This window comes from Melanotaenia boesemani, chromosome 11 (genome assembly GCF_017639745.1).
Source record: "Melanotaenia boesemani isolate fMelBoe1 chromosome 11, fMelBoe1.pri, whole genome shotgun sequence".
NCBI lineage: Eukaryota > Metazoa > Chordata > Actinopteri > Atheriniformes > Melanotaeniidae > Melanotaenia > Melanotaenia boesemani.
The window spans coordinates 8,483,693-8,489,692 of NC_055692.1; positions in this window are offsets into that span (position 1 = coordinate 8,483,693).

A 6,000-nucleotide genomic window follows, 5' to 3' on the forward strand; every position below is an offset into this window, starting at 1 on the left:
TCATCAATCATCAGTTTTTCTCATATGAGCCTTCTGTTCATTGAACTGGAAACAGTGGTAGGTGTGGTTATCTGCTGACAGAAGAAGATTTGATTGTAGTCAGCAGTCAAATGCGTTCTTTCCTTTTAAAACAGAGATAACATCTGCCTTCTTTTCTAATTTTGATTACTTAGCACGCAACATACCTAACATATTTAGACTGACATATTTGTCACTCAGTTGAATGTTACTGAAGGAACATAAGCTATTTACTTGATTACATCTGTTTGTTTTTATTAACTATTTCTTGTGTTGCTTGTGTTATTTACCCTGCTTGTATACCTGTGTGTGAATATATGTGCTGTGTTAAACTTTGCTCTTTCAGTGGCCTTACAAGCCTACCTTGGTCATGCAGGAAGTGTGATTAAACAAACATGTGGGCCTGGTCAGCAGCTTCCATGAGATCATCCACTGACCTCAGCACTGCAGCACTCTGCCCACTCCTGGGGGCGAGGCCACTAATACTGGAAAAGACTCAGAAATGCTACACCCTGCTTATAAAACATTATTTTGGGGGCTAAAAACATCATTTCTGAATCTAAAAATGTGACTATGCTTAGTTTAATCTAGTATTAATACAGTAAATTTAGCTCAGAATGGTTGTGGTTTGTAATAACAGGACAAAAACAACAAACAATGACATTTCTGGACTTGTGTGGTACTTCTTAATGAAATCAGCATCCTGCCACAGCCACACACAAGTAGCAGCCAATGCTTTCCCTCAACTACAAATATATGTGTTCATTACATCTTAAGAGGTCTCAAAGTGTGAATCCTCTCCGATTTACTCTTCAAGGTTGACTGTGACATCTAATTAACTTACACATGCACTTCAGCCATGAAATTGTCCAGGTATTTTCCAGAGAGGCTTCAGGCTGGACATTCTAAGGAATTAAGCCGGCAGGCTACATCAGGAAGATGATCAAACAAGCATTTGCATGTGGAGACAGGACTTTTCTGAAGAATATGTGGTGTGAATGCTTGTGCTTTCTGGTTTTCTTCACTGTATTTTGTACTCGTCCAAGGCAAACTACCACAATCGTCTCTGTTTTTGAGGGAACCCACGGTGCACAAAGCTCTCTGTATTCATGTTTGATAGGCTGGCAGTGAGACCCTGGAGACCTTTTTCATTATATTGACCCCTGAGGTCAAAACCTATTTGAGATTATTTTCTATTTCTTTTTTTTGTAATCTTATTATTTTCCATTTCCTGTTACTATTGGTTACTCAGTAAAGATTTAGGAAATTATTGTGTCATTTATCCGAGTGGATTGGCTGAATATTCTCCATTAGCCTCTCTTGCACTATGTGGTGGAAATGATTTACCAAGACTTTCAATGGGAGATGTCAGTAAAATGAGAATTTACAGCTGAAACTCAAAAAATAGAACTTCAAAAGTAAATTAATATATACAGGTAAGGCAAATTTATTTGTATAGCACATTTCATGTACAAGACAATTCAAAGTGCTTGACATAAAACATTAAAAGCATTTCAGCGGGGTGCAAGAAGCAATAAAGAGTGCATTAAAAACAAAATTTAATGAAAACAGAAAGAAAAAAATATGGCCTAATACAGACTCATTATATGCAAAGTGAGCCATAATCACCAAAAATATAACAAATAAATGCTGGAAATATTTCACTTTGCATGTAATGAATTATATTATTTTCCCCTTTTAAGTTGAATTATTGAAATAAATGTGTGCAATATTCAAATTTTTTTAGTTTTACCTGTAAATTCAAGGAAGTTGGTAATCTAAAGTAAATATTTATGTTTTTGTGCATAAATTTACAAGCCAGTATTACATAAAACTACATCACATTTAAACTTTCATAGTGTCAGGCTCAAAGATTGTGAAATACTAAATATGGCGTTGATGTTATGTGATTTCCTCTTTATAAAAAGACATGGCCAGAACAGACTCGGGGACAATTGTATCCACAATATTAGTGTTGAGATCATTTTGATTTGTTTCCCCTTTTGTTATGTGGAGTTATTATTTTTGCTTGTGTTAGACTTATTTGTGTTTGGTGTATCACTGTTGGGGTTGGTGTAGGTATTATTACTCATATTAGAAAGCTAGAAACACAGTATTTAATCTCTCTTTTTATTTTTAAGGTGAAATTGTGACAAGTTCTGCATCAATAATATTTCCTTAAAATGCAGAAATCTCACTATTTGATAGGTTTCATTGTTTAAAAGGCAACACTTTTCAATAAAGGCCAAAAAATTCATTCATTCATTCATTTTCTATACTGCTAAGTCCAATTTGGGATGTTGGGGGAGCTGGAGCCTATCCCAGCAGAGGCAGGGACACCCTGGACAGGTTGCCAGTCCATCGCTGGGCCACAAAAGTTAGCATGGTTATATTGTCTGTGTTTTTATATATATATATATATATATATATATATATATATATATATATATTTATTTATTTATTTTTTTAAGGAAGAAGCGAAAGGACAGCTAGTGCATCCTGTACCTGGCAGAATGTTCAGGAATGTGGGAGCACTCGGCATTCTTTAGCCCCGGTTTTGTTTTTATAGCCCTCACACAGGAAGCTCACTCTTGTGGGGCCTCATTCATGTTGTCTGAAAAACGCTGACTTCCCTCCCACCGCCACCACTCTGGCTGCCCTCCAAGATCCACAGACACACACACACACACACACACAACATGTTTTTTTTTGTTTTTTTTTTTTGTGATTGTGGGCCAGTGTGCATTCTCCCCTCCCCCACACTCTCCATCAGAGAGTTTCATTTATAGCTTTAATTACAATAAACAAGTGAGAACAACTAGGGAGGAGGCTACTTCCCTTCTCACACAATAATTTTCCGATTTCACTTCATTAATCGTCCAGTAAGTTATACCTTCTCATGATTTCCATGTTTGAAAAATTATTTCTCAGACAGTAGTTTGGTCGTTTACTTTTTAATCATTTATAAACTAATATCTACCAAGTTTTCAAGGTCTGTTTACTAGAAATAATTATACATAAAATCAAGCTTCATTAAAAAAAAAAAAAAAAGATTCTTGGAGGATTTACTGATCTGTTAGATGTGCTGAGTTTAAATGTTGTAACATTTGTCCCTCAAATAAAGTGAATTAATAAAAATCATTTACTTGTGTCCATAAATTTAATAAAGCACACTCTTTCTCTTTAACACACACACACACACTGATTGCTTATCAGCTAACCACACTCCCACTGCCACCCACAGACCTCATTTGACCACAGTCATTAAACATACCAGCACACAGGGGCTAAAAGCAGTCTGACCCCTCTTAGATCTAACACAGACACACCTCTCATTGTAAGCCTTCATTGTTGAAAAGAACTCACACTGCTCACTCAGTGTTTATGGAGATGAATGTATAAACCTGTGTTGACTGAAGGTGTGGGTACTGGTGAGCAGTAATCCAAGGATTTAATCACATCTCCTGTCTTATGTTATATTTGATCCATGTGGGACAAACATCTGGTGACATCTCTTTGTAATCCTGGTGTCATTTATTAAGAGCAATCAAAGGGATCTATAAAAATTAAGACTTGCCAATAAGAAACAGCCATTAAATGTTGTCGTTCCTTGACAGCCGGAAAAATAAGCCACTCTGCAGATTATAATGAATCATTGTTTTATTGTCTTTATTTCTCTTGTCTCTTGGATTTTATCTCTTATATTTCAGGTTATCTTCATTCTGCATTTGTGTTAGTTTAGCTTTCTTGGTTTTATCCTCCTGTCACACACACACACCTGTTTATGATCAGTCATTACTCACGTTGTAAAAACATCCTAGTTACTCATCTTCTCTGCCAGATTGCTGCTGCTATGTTGTTTGTTCTGCCTCCATTTCTCACTCTGTTCTTTAAGTTATTTGGAAATTTTGTTGTTTTTGTTTTGAGACTTTGTTGGATTTCATGTAAAGCTGTGCTTCATGTTTGTTGTAGGTTTTCTTAATGATTTGTAATTTCTCCACACCAAGTCTGGGCTCCCTGTCAGTACAGTATTTTAATCTTGGTTGTGTTACACGCCTAACTTTGAGAGTCTTCCAATCATGTTATCAGTAATGTAAATGAGAAAAAAAGGTATTTTCCTTTTTCTAACACAGGACAATGTCAACAAGCGATAAAAAGAAAAATAAGAGACATCACCTATCATGTTTTATAAAGTGCTGTCCCAAAATGTACAATTTCACAATGATTACATACCCCAAAAATTCACTTTTTCTTTAACCCCGTAACATTTCTAAATCTAACTATTTTCAACATGTAACTAATCTGATTCTTCTTGCTCTCAGTTCAGATCACATCAGAGATGTGCAGAGCAGAGCGAAGGCGTTTCTCTGTGCCAACAGCTAAAGAAAAGCCAGTCAATGAATCAAGCAGTAATCCTTTCCCAGCAGAGGAGATATGCACAAGCACACACTTTATTTTCAGATTAAGAAAAGATGCCTCATACCGATGCCACACTGCTTGATTGCAGCAATCCTTTCTTTGTTTTACTTCATCGTTTGTATGATTAGGCTTCCTCCTAAAAGACAACAATCGTGGTTTCTCAGATCCTGAAACTCTTTGTAGTTTTTTTATTTCATTCCCTGATTTGCTTTTATGAATAAATTAAATGAGACTTTGATGCCTTTATTTTAGTGTGCTGACGCTGTTATTCCTCTAGTACTTCACACAAAGAGAAAATTAAGTCTTTTTAGAATTGAAACGGGGTCTAAGACCCAACTGGAGGTGGAAGTGGCTTAATTTGCCAGCTGCTTCTGTCTATGTGAAATTTGCTTTAGCAAATGAGCCACAATGGTATTGTCTCTCTCATCCGTGTCTTACAGGGTGCTATTATTCTTTAACACTCAGGCCCACAATTTCAAACCCTTGAATTACATTAATTACAGTTAGATCTAATATCTAAGAATAAGAACCCTTCAGACTCATCATACTGTGTCTTCCTGGGTTTTGTTTTAATTTCATGACATTAGCTGTATTATAACTTGCATAAGCTCACTTTTAAGTGTTGGTGTGGAAATCTTAAGGGTGGCTGCCTTGCATATGCTTGCAGACAGCTAACGTAATGATAATTTAAGCCCTGACATCACTGAATGCATAACATGTGACCACTTCCTGCCAGACATTCCAGTTTTGAAACTTTACACAGCAACATGTCAGCGTTTTCTCTTCACTAGTTTCCTATTTTGGGACTAAATCTGACTTTTGTTCACAGAAGTAAAATCCACTCATGGATGTATGCATGTCTGCTATGGACAAGGACGTGATGTTTTTAGTACATGAAGCAGAAGCAGTGTGTGAAACAGGAAAATGTAACAAAGGCAACACATCATGTTGAAACTGAGACATTTTGATGCAAATAAAAGGATGGCAACTGTTGTAAAAACAAAGAAGAAGAACCCACTACATGGTCAGGAAAATTATAACCTGATAGTTCTGGCTACAGCGATTCATTATTACTTACACAGGAACCAGGATTCATTTAATTTCATTTCATTTAATTATTTATTTATTTCAGGCAGTTGTCTTTACAGTTAAAAAGAAAGAAAGAAAGAAAGAAAGAAAACAGAGGAGACATACAAGTCTGTCATTATCCAAACAAGAAATAAAAAAAAAAGAAACAAAAAAATAGAAAACAAATTATTGCCTGAAAGGGAGAAGGAAACTTATTTAATCCCATCCCATTTTGTATCCAATTCACAGCAACAACTTCACTGCTACAATCACAAAAAAAGGTGTTAAATTCTGGTGGCAAGTACCGTAGACAACAGTTAACATCACATTACACTGAAACAACAATTTACAACCAACAGTGGTAAAAAATAACTACAGTCACACAGTAACCCTGGCAGGACAACAAACTTATGCACATTAAGATCCTCTTTCCATCTATTGTGACCAGACCAGGTGCTTATATAACAGTTTCAATCTGTGGATATTTTGACATTG